Genomic DNA, 10,936 nt, shown 5'->3' with positions numbered 1-10,936 from the left:
ACTATACTATGCCAGTATTATGCTGAAATAATGATATTTTCTATTATCCTCTAAAAAAACCTCTACAAAATTGAAGAGATTGGAGCTTCTCTCTCTCTTCAATCTTCCTTGGTGACTCCTACAACATACCAAACCAATTTATTGGTTGGGGGCCTCTACTGTGATCAAAGAATCAAGTAAATTAGAAGGTAAAGTGTGGATTATTATCTTTTTCTTATTAAAACTCCAAATGCTTCTCTTCTCAACCCCTCTCAAGCTTGAGAAGCTTTAATTTGAATGGCTTTTGATTACTATTGAAGTTCTTTTATGAATTTTAATAAAGAAACACATAAATTTTCATTTATGCTTAATTTTAATGGTTTTTAAGCATTTCTCTCTCTCCCCCCAAAGAAAGGTCATTCCTATGACCTATTCTCAGTTCAAATGAAGCTTCTCATGAAGCATTTCTCTAATCCAAAAGTAATTTCTATGCTTGTCTAATTGGAGGCCAAAATAATGGCTTTTTAATGCTTTTATGATATTTATGCTTTTTAATGCTTTTATGATATTTATGCTTTTATGATATTTATTTCAGAGAGAATTTATGAATCAATCCATAATTGGATCCAATTAGTGGTCATTCATATCAATAATATTAAACTTCATTCTTTCAATTAAATTGAGAATTATCAGTAATAGCAGCAGCGGAGCTATGGCAAAATTTCTGTAAAATAAACACATAAAACATTTTCATTCATAATATGAAAAGAGGACTTCCTACCATATTCTAGGAATTATCATCCTAGATTAATTGAATGATTCTCATTGAAATCATGGAGAAATTGAATTTTATGTTTATGCTTAATTAATAAATTAGAAAAAAAAGAAATTCTAGTAATTTATTTTTATGTTAAAAGAGTAATCTCCATGATAATGAAAATCCATGTATTCCAAAGAATTAAGAGAAAAAATTAGAATACTAATATAATGTATATTTTATGTAAAAATTAAAGAAAGATTTTAGTTAATTTAATCTTTCTGTATAGATAAATTTTTATGATGAAAGAGGAATTCCCACCATATTGAAATTCAAATATTGATGAAAGAGAAATTTCAACCATATTGAAATTCAAATATTTAAATAAGGAAAGTATAATTCCTAGTGAAAAGAAATTAATGAAGATTTTTATTTAAGTTTCAAGAGAAAAATTAGTTAAATTTATCTTTTTGCATAGATAAGTTTAAATGATAAAAGAGGAATTCCTATTACATTTGGAATTCCATCAATTGGATGGGAAAAGAGAAATTCCTATCACATTGGAATTATTGGATAATTTATTTAAGTTTAAAGATGAATTTTAAGATAATATTTATTTATCTATGAGAAATAATTAAATGTTAAAAGAGGAATTCCTATTACATTTGGAATTCCATCAATTGGATGGAAAAAGAGAAATTCCTAGTATATTGGAATTATGGGATAATTTATTTAAATTCAAAGATGAATTTTGAGATAAATTTATTTATCTGTGAGAAATATTTAAATATCAAAAGAGGAATTCTTATGACATTTGGAATTCCATCATTTAGATGGGCAAAGAGAAATTTCTAGCATATCGAAGTAATGGATATTTTAATTTAGATAAATTTATTTTATGAGAAATAATTGATGGGAAAAGAGAAATTTTCATGACATTGGAATGTAAATAATTAAATGCAAAAAGAGGAATTCCCATGGTAATTGGGATCCAAGAAATTAAATGGGAAGAAGAGGAATTTTTAGTATAATTCGATTTATGATTATTTACCAAAAGTGAAAATATGGGTAGAATTGATTTCTACAAATCCCATGAATTCTTTTATTCAAAAGAAGAATATTGAATATAATTCAATTGAGGAATTGAGAAGGAATATGGAAATAGTTGTCAAAAAAAAGAATCTTTAATTAGGCCAAGCAATTGGCAGAAATTTAAAAAAGTCCTATTATCGGTATCAATCTAGAAAAAGCTATTAAATGGGAATAGCATGTGAATGGATGTGATAAGATGTGTATGGGATGTGATAATATGTAAATGGGATGCGATAAGATGAGTATGGGATGTGATAGGATGAGAATAGATGCGATAAGATGAGTATGGGATGTGATTGGATGTGAATGCGGATGTATATGTGAAAGAAAGGGTATGCATGTGTATGAGAATGAATAAATGTGGATATGGATGTGGATGTACAGATGTGGATGTGTATGTGGATGTACAGATGTGGATGTGTATGTGGATATGGATGTGGATGTATGGATGAGGATGTGGATGTGGATGTATGGATGTGGATGTGTATCCACTGGATATGGCTGTAGATGTATCGATGTGGATATGGATGTGGATGTATGGATGAGAATGTGGATGTGGATGAGGATATGGATGTGGATGTGGATGAGGATATGGATGTGGATGTATGGATGAGGATGTGGATGTGGATGTATGGATGTATGGATGTGGATATGGATGTGGATGTGTATGTGGAAGAATGGATGTGGATGTATGGATGTGGATATGGATATGGATGTATGGATATGGATGTGGATGTGGATGTATGGATGTGGATATGGCTGTGGACGTATGGATGTGGATGTATGGATGTGGATGTGTATGTGGAAGAATGGATGTGGATGTATGGATGTGGATATGGATATGGATGTATGGATGAGGATGTGGATGTGGATGTGGATGTGGATGTATGGATGTCGATGTGTATGTGGAAGAATGGATGTGGATGTATGGATGTAGATCTATGGATGTGGATATGCATATGGATGTATGGATGAGGATCTAGATGTGGATGTATGGATGAGGATGTGGATGTGGATGTATGGATGTGGATATGGATGTGGATGTATGGATGTGGATGTGTATATGGAAGAATGGATGTGGATGTATGGATGTAGATGTATGGATGTAGATGTATGGATGTGGATATGGATATGGATGTATGGATGGGGATGTGGATGTGGATGTGGATGTGGATAAGTGTATGTGGATATGGATGTAGATGTATGGATGTGGATATGGATGTGGATGTATGGATGAGGATGTGGAGTGGATGTATGGATGTGGATGTGTATGTGGATGTATGAATGCGGATGTGTATGTGAAGAATGGATGTGGATGTAGATGTGTACGTGGAAGAGTGGATATGGATGTGTATGTGGAAGTACGAATGTGGATGTGAATGTGGAAGAATGAATGAGGATGTGTATGTGAAAGGATGTGATGTCGATGTAAGTGAATGGATGAGATGTAATGTGATGTGAATCGGGATGAGAATGAATGAGATGTGATGTCATGTGAATCAGAATGTGAATGAATGATATGGGATGTGAATGGATGATATGTGATGTGAATGAATCTGATGTGATGAGATGGAAAATGATGTGATTAAATGAGAATGGGTACATATATGAATTGGATGTGGATTAAGTAATATGGATTGATGTGGAACAATGTGGAAAGACGAGAGTTCATTATAGAAACTGTATTTGTGACCTGTTTGTAAATGATTGTTTTATGTCAAGAATGTTGGAGAAGCATTTTGACCAGAATAAGGATGTGGAGACCTAACTGATAAAGTTGCAATAGCTGACGGAGAGTTAAAGGAGGATGTCTCGCGTAGCAAGGTCGGCCGAGGTCTTGACCAGCCTCGGTTCAATTTAAATTGGTGAGCTTCCGGTACTGTGAATGAGTGACCAAGGAAGCGGCCTATGAGTGAAGCGCTAGGTGACCTCCTACCAAGGATCCTAGAGGGTGCTGACCATACGGTGCTCGGGCTCTGGGGGTCGCCGAAGATACCCACACGTGGGTCGTGGAAGATATTGGAACAAGGAGTAAGAGTTGTTTTCTGAAACTGGGCATGGATCTGGTTGATTGACCTTGCTAGTCCAACGGATGAGTCCAGGGCTCTTTTATATGGATCTGTTGGTTAATCTTGCTGATCTTCAACGGAGATTCCATCTTGAATTTTTATAAGTGAATATATTGCCGCGTACTATGAGCTAGGAACTATCGAAAAGGCCTCTGAGTGGACAGGTGGTGAGCGTTCTGGTTGCCAATGATGCCATAGATACTCCGATGAAGGAATGATTGGAAATAAAGATTCAACCAGATATTTTGGAGGATTGTGATCAGTGATACTATGGCTTCATTAAATGATTGTTTTAAAGATAGCTGAATCTATGAAGAAAGCAATTTCATATTGGGTGTGTAAGTGGTGTGACTAGCTTTAAGTTGCGCGGAGGGGGAAGGGATCTTTCAGCTGGTATCAGAGCAAATGGCTATAGTGGACCAACTGAGAAGTCAAAAATGTCAAAATTTTATGAAGTAACAATAAAAGATTGGAATTGTGTGATGAAATTCATATATGAATTGGATGTGGATTAAGTAATATGGATTGATGTGGAACAATGTGGAAAGACGATAGTTCATTATAGAAACTGTATTTGTGACCTGTTTGTAAATGACTGTTTTATGTCAAGAATGCTGGAGAAGCATTTTGACCGTCTTGTGAATAAGGTCGTGGAAACCTAACTAATAAAGTTGTAACAGCTGACGGAGAGTCAACGGAGGACGTCTCACATAGCAAGGTCAGCCGAGGTCTTGACCAGCCTCGGTTCGATTTAAATTGGTAAGCTTCCGCTACAGTGGATGAGGGACCAAGGAAGCAACCTATGAGTGCAGCACTGGGTGACCTGCGAAGGATCCTAGAGGGTGCTGACCATATGGTGCTGCTCGAGCTCTGGGGGTCACCGAAGATACCCACACGTGCATCGTGGAAGATATTAGAACAAGGAGTAAGAGTTGTTTTCTAAAACCGGGCATGGATCTGGTTGATTGACCTTGCTGGTCCTCAACGGATGAGTCCATGGCTCTTTTATATGGATGTTGGTTGATCTTGCTGATCTTTAACGGAGATTCCATCTTGAATTTTTATAAGTGAATATATTGCCGGGTACTATGAGCTAGGAACTATCGAAAAGGCCCATGAGTGGACAGGTGGTGAGCGTTCTGGTTGCCAATGATGCCATAGATACTCCGATGAAGGAATGATTGGAAATAAAGATTCAACCGGATATTTTGGAGGATTGTTATCAGTGATACTATGGCTTCATTAAATGATTGTTTTAAAGATAGCTAAATCTGTGAAGAAAGCAATTTCATATTGGGTGTGTAAGTGGTGTGACTAGCTTCAAGTTGCATGAACATCCGGCTAGGGGGCCTGGGAACTCTTGTCCCTGGTACCCAAGACAAAACCTAACCAAATTCTTAATTGGATCCCATCACTACAATGGTTGGTGGGAAATTGGCTAACCCAGGGGATTGGATAGGGTTAGGCTGGACTGATGGATCCGTAAAATGTGACTCAATTCTGTTGTAGTATGCTAGATGAAGTAAATTTCGGATAGTAATTGTTCTATGGAAAAAGGAATCAATGGCTCTGCCTCTCGATGGGGAAAAAAACGTTGATCTCTATGATCCAAGTGCAAGCTTCTTCCTTGATCTGACCAAGTGGCTTTAGGTTTGGTTGGATGAGTTTGGTTCAGTAATGACCTTGACTATGTTAGAGTAAAAATATCCTGGAGGAATCGCCCGTGCTTTCCGGGCAAGGGAAGTTTTTTCGGGTTCGGTTTTGGAAGAACCGAGGGATTAGTCTCCTGTCTGGATATCCATGCACGAGAACCCGAGTGAGAGGACCCTGCACCGTGCAATGAGTGCTACTTCCGCTGCTAGCACCCCCGAATCCATTGCGCGGAGGGGGCAGGGATCTTTCAACTGGTATCAGAGCAAATTGGCTATAGTGGACCAACTGAGAAGCCAAAAATGTCAAAAATTTATGAAGTAACAGTAAAAGGTTGGAATTGTGTGATGAAATTCATACAAATTGATATTCAGACTGAAATTCATAAATTGGTAATTGGGTCTTCAGATGGAAGTACCGCAATTGTATGGAATCCCTGACTTGCTTGAGGCCTAAACATGATGGTAGTATTTACCTTATAATTCCAAGGACCGTGACTACCCGTATATGTCGAGGGTATAACTGCAACTCTTTACTGGCAGTATATACAAGTAAATCTAAGACCTTGAACTTATAAGTAAAAATGCTATCCAGATGATGAATTCGAATGTGGTTGATATGATTTTAAAATTCTGGTTGAGAACTGATGAGTTGATTTGGATTCTGATTGAAAAATGATGATTCCTGAATTTTGGTCGAAAAGCGATAAGCTGAGCAAAACCACAATGAGGATGAATGGGACAAGTCCCTGTGATAATGTTCGTAATGATGATAATGACCTTAGCAAATCACTATGAGATTAGTGGATTGTGCTGGCAGACTGCTACTATTAACACTTGACCTCGTGGATCAAGTTAAGGGATGACAAATTGAGAACTTGCTTGACTGAAATTCCCATGGAGGAATGCTCAGAAAGAAATTTTTCGGTCTAATGACCATTATTGTGTTAAAGATATGAATGATATGATCTGAATGAATTGTTATTTTGATGAGTTCAATATAAGGGATATTTATCCTAGGATTCTGTTGGGTTGACCAGAATATAAGGAACCCTAGAATCAATTGGATCTTAAGGGAAAGAGTTGTCCTCTAGTTTGCGAGATGAGGACATCTCGCGTTTTTTAAGTGGGGTAGGATGTAAGATTCCTCCCCCCAGCTTTTGAAGTGTACAGGTGTAAGAACCTCCCCTTCTGATATTGTAATTATTTCCCCCTCTGAAAAAAAAAAGATTCTGTTTTATCGTGTTTTGACCTAGAGAGAGAAAATGTCTAGAGAGAGGTAGTCCAAAATTGAGATATTTTTGGATATAAAAATACTCCTAGTGTCTAAAATGGGTTCCCCTAAAAGAGAAATTCAAAAAAAAATCCAATGTGCAATTAGAATTAATTGGAAATAGGTATAAAGGATCTTAGCCTAAGGGTCTAGATTTTCAGAAATTTTTGGATTATGGTCCAATTAAGGCTCCTATGGGCCAATAGGATCAATCCATGTGTGGGGAGGAGATAAATCCAATTTATAAAAGAAAAATACCCAAAAATGAGTAAATGCCCACATAAGATGAAGAGTTGACTGAGTACAAGGTTTATTAGTAAAAAAACCGAGTATTACTAAAAAAATGAGATATTTTGGGTATAATGATTCATTTTTGACACATGTGTAAGGAAAAGGGGGCCCTTCAAGGAGATGCCTATTTCACATGTGTGGTGGTGTTTTAAACTCAAAAATATTGTGATATTTTTATCTCTCCTCTCTCTTGGATCAAACCAAATTAAAAGGGAACCAAACTAGGTCCAAATCTTGTCCAAATTCAACCAAACTGAACCTAGAAAATTCTAGAAATTAGTTGGACTTGGTTAGAGGCCTCCCTCACCTATAAATAGATCCTTAGCCGTTTGTAAAAAAATAGGAGAACTATACTATGCCAGTATTATGCTGAAATAATGATATTTTCTATTATCCTCTAAAAAAACCTCTACAAAATTGAAGAGATTGGAGCTTCTCTCTCTCTTCAATCTTCCTTGGTGACTCCTACAACATACCAAACCAATTTATTGGTTGGGAGCCTCTACTGTGATCAAAGAATCAAGTAAATTAGAAGGTAAAGTGTGGATTATTATCTTTTTCTTATTAAAACTCCAAATGCTTCTCTTCTCAACCCCTCTCAAGCTTGAGAAGCTTTAATTTGAATGGCTTTTGATTACTATTGAAGTTCTTTTATGAATTGTAATAAAGAAACACATAAATTTTCATTTATGCTTAATCTTAATGGTTTTTTCTCTCTCTCTCTCTCCCCCCAAAGAAAGGTCATTCCTATGACCTATTCTCAATTCAAATGAAGCTTCTCATCATGAAGCATTTCTCTAATCCAAAAGTAATTTCTATGCTTGTCTAATTGGAGGCCAAAATAATGGCTTTTTAATGCTTTTATGATATTTATTTCATAGAGAAATTATGAATCAATCCATAATTGGATAATGATCCAATTAGTGGTCATTCTAATCATATCAATAATATTAAACATCATTCTTTCAATTAAATTGAGAATTATCAGTAATAGCAATGGAGCTATGGTAAAATTTCTGTAAAATAAACACATAAAATATTTTCATTCATAATATGAAAAGAGAACTTCCTACCATATTCTAGGAATTATCATCCTAGATTAATTGGATGGGAAAAGAGAAATTCCTAGTATATTGGAATTATGGGATAATTTATTTAAATTCAAAGATGAATTTTTAGCTAAATTTATTTATCTATGAGAAATATTTAAATGTCAAAAGAGGAATTCTTATGACATTTGGAATTCCATCATTTAGATGGGAAAAGAGAAATTTCTAGCATATCGAAGTAATGGACATTTTAATTTAGATAAATTTATTTTATGAGAAATAATTGATGGGAAAAGAGGAATTTCCATGACATTGGAATGTAAATAATTAAATGCAAAAAGAGGAATTCCCATGGTAATTGGGATCCAAGAAATTAAATGGGAAGAAGAGGAATTTTTAGTATAATTCGATTTATGATTATTTACCAAAAGTGGAAATATGGGTAGAATTGATTTCTACAAAGCCCATGAATTCTTTTATTCAAAAGAAGAATATTGAATATAATTCAATTGAGGAATTGAGAAGGAATATGGAAATAGTCATCAAAAAAAGAATCTTTAATTAGGCCAAGCAATTGGCAGAAATTTAGAAAAAGTCCTATTATCGGTATCAATCTATTAAATGGGAATAGCATGTGAATGGATGTGATAAGATGTGTATGGGATGTGATAATATGTAAATGGGATGCGATAAGATGAGTATGGGATGTGATAGGATGAGAATAGATGCGATAAGATGAGTATGGGATGTGATTGGATGTGAATGCGGATGTATATGTGAAAGAAAGGGTATGCATGTGTATGAAAGAAAGGGTATGCATGTGTATGAGAATGAATAAATGTGGATATGGATGTGGATGTATGGATGTATGGATGTGGATGTGGATGTGGATATGGATGTAGATGTATGGATGTGGATATGGATGTGGATGTATGGATGAGGATGTGGATGTATGGATGTGGATGTATGGATGTGGATGTGGATGTATGGATGTGGATGTGTATGTGGATATGGATGTAGATGTATGGATGTGGATATGGATGTGGATGTATGGATGAGGATGTGGATGTGGATGTATGGATGTGGATATGGATATGGATGTATGGATGAGGATGTGGATGTGGATGTATGGATGTGGATATGGATGTGGATGTATGGATGTGGATGTGTATGTGGAAGAATGGATGTAGATGTATGGATGTGGATATGGATATGGTATGGATGAGGATGTGGATGTGGATGTATGGATGTGGATATGGATGTGGATGTATGGATGTGGATGTGTATGTGGAAGAATGGAAGTGGATGTATGGATGTAGATGTATGTATGTGGATATGGATATGGATGTAGTATGGATGAAAATGTGGATGTGGATGTATGGATATGGATGTGTATGTGGATGTATGGATGTAGATGTATGGACGTGGATATGGATATGGATGTTGATGTATGGACGTGGATATGGATGTATGGATGTATGGATGAGGATGTGGATGTGGATGTATGGATATGGATATGGATGTGGATGTGTGGATGTATGGATGTAGATGTGGATGTGGATATGGATGTGGATGTGTATGTGGATGTATGGATGTAGATGTATGGATGTGGATATGGATATGGATATGGATGTATGGATGTGGATGTGGATGTGGATGTGTGTGTGTGGATATGGATGTGGATGTATGGATGTGGATGTATGGATGAGGATGTATGGATGTGGATGTATGGATGAGGATGTGGAGTGGATGTATGGATGTGGATATGGATGTGGATGTATGGATGTGGATGTGTATGTGGATGTATGAATGCGGATGTGTATGTGAAGAATGGATGTGGATGTGAATGTGTACGTGGAAGAGTGGATATGGATGTGTATGTGGAAGTACGAATGTGGATGTGAATGTGGAAAAATTAATGAGGATGTGTATGTGAAAGGATGTGATGTCGATGTAAGTGAATGGATGAGATGTAATATGATGTGAATCGGAATGAAAATGAATGAGATGTGATGTCATGTAAATCAGAATGTGAATGAATGATATGGGATGTGAATGGATGATATGTGATGTGAATGAATCTGATGTGATGAGATGAAAAATGATGTGATTGAATGAGAATGGGTACATATATGAATTGGATGTGGATTAAGTAATATGGATTGATGTGGAAAAATATGGAAAGACGAGAGTTCATTATAGAAACTGTATTTGTGACCTGTTTGTAAATGACTGTTTTATGTCAAGAATGCTAGAGAAGCATTTTGACTGTCTTGTTGAATAAGGATGTGGAGACCTAACTGATAAAGTTGCAACAGGTGAACGGAGAGTCAAAGGAGGACGTCTCGCGTAGCAAGGTCGGCCGAGGTCTTGACCAGCCTCGGTTCGATTTAAATTGGTGAGCTTCCGGTACTGTGGATGAGGAACCAAGGAAGCGGCCTATGAGTGAAGCGCTAGGTGACCTCCTACGAAGGATCCTAGAGGGTGCTGACCATACGTTGCTCGGGCTCTAGGGGTCGCCGAGAAGATACCCACACGTGGGTCGTGGAAGATATTGGAACAAGGAGTAAGAGTTGTTTTCTGAAATCGGGCATGGATTTGGTTGATTGACCTTGCTGGTCCTCAACGGATGAGTCCATGGCTCTTTTATATGGATGTTGGTTGATTGACCTTGCTGGTCCTCAACGGATGAGTCCATGGCTCTTTTATATGGATGTTGGTGGTTGATCTTGCTGATCTTCAACGGAGATTCCATCTTGAATTTTTATAAGTGAATA

Source organism: Cibotium barometz, chromosome 36 (genome assembly GCF_041138505.1).
Source record: "Cibotium barometz isolate CiBa-2024 chromosome 36, ASM4113850v1, whole genome shotgun sequence".
NCBI classification, from domain to species: Eukaryota; Viridiplantae; Streptophyta; class Polypodiopsida; order Cyatheales; family Cibotiaceae; genus Cibotium; species Cibotium barometz.
This window is presented reverse-complemented; position numbering follows the sequence as displayed.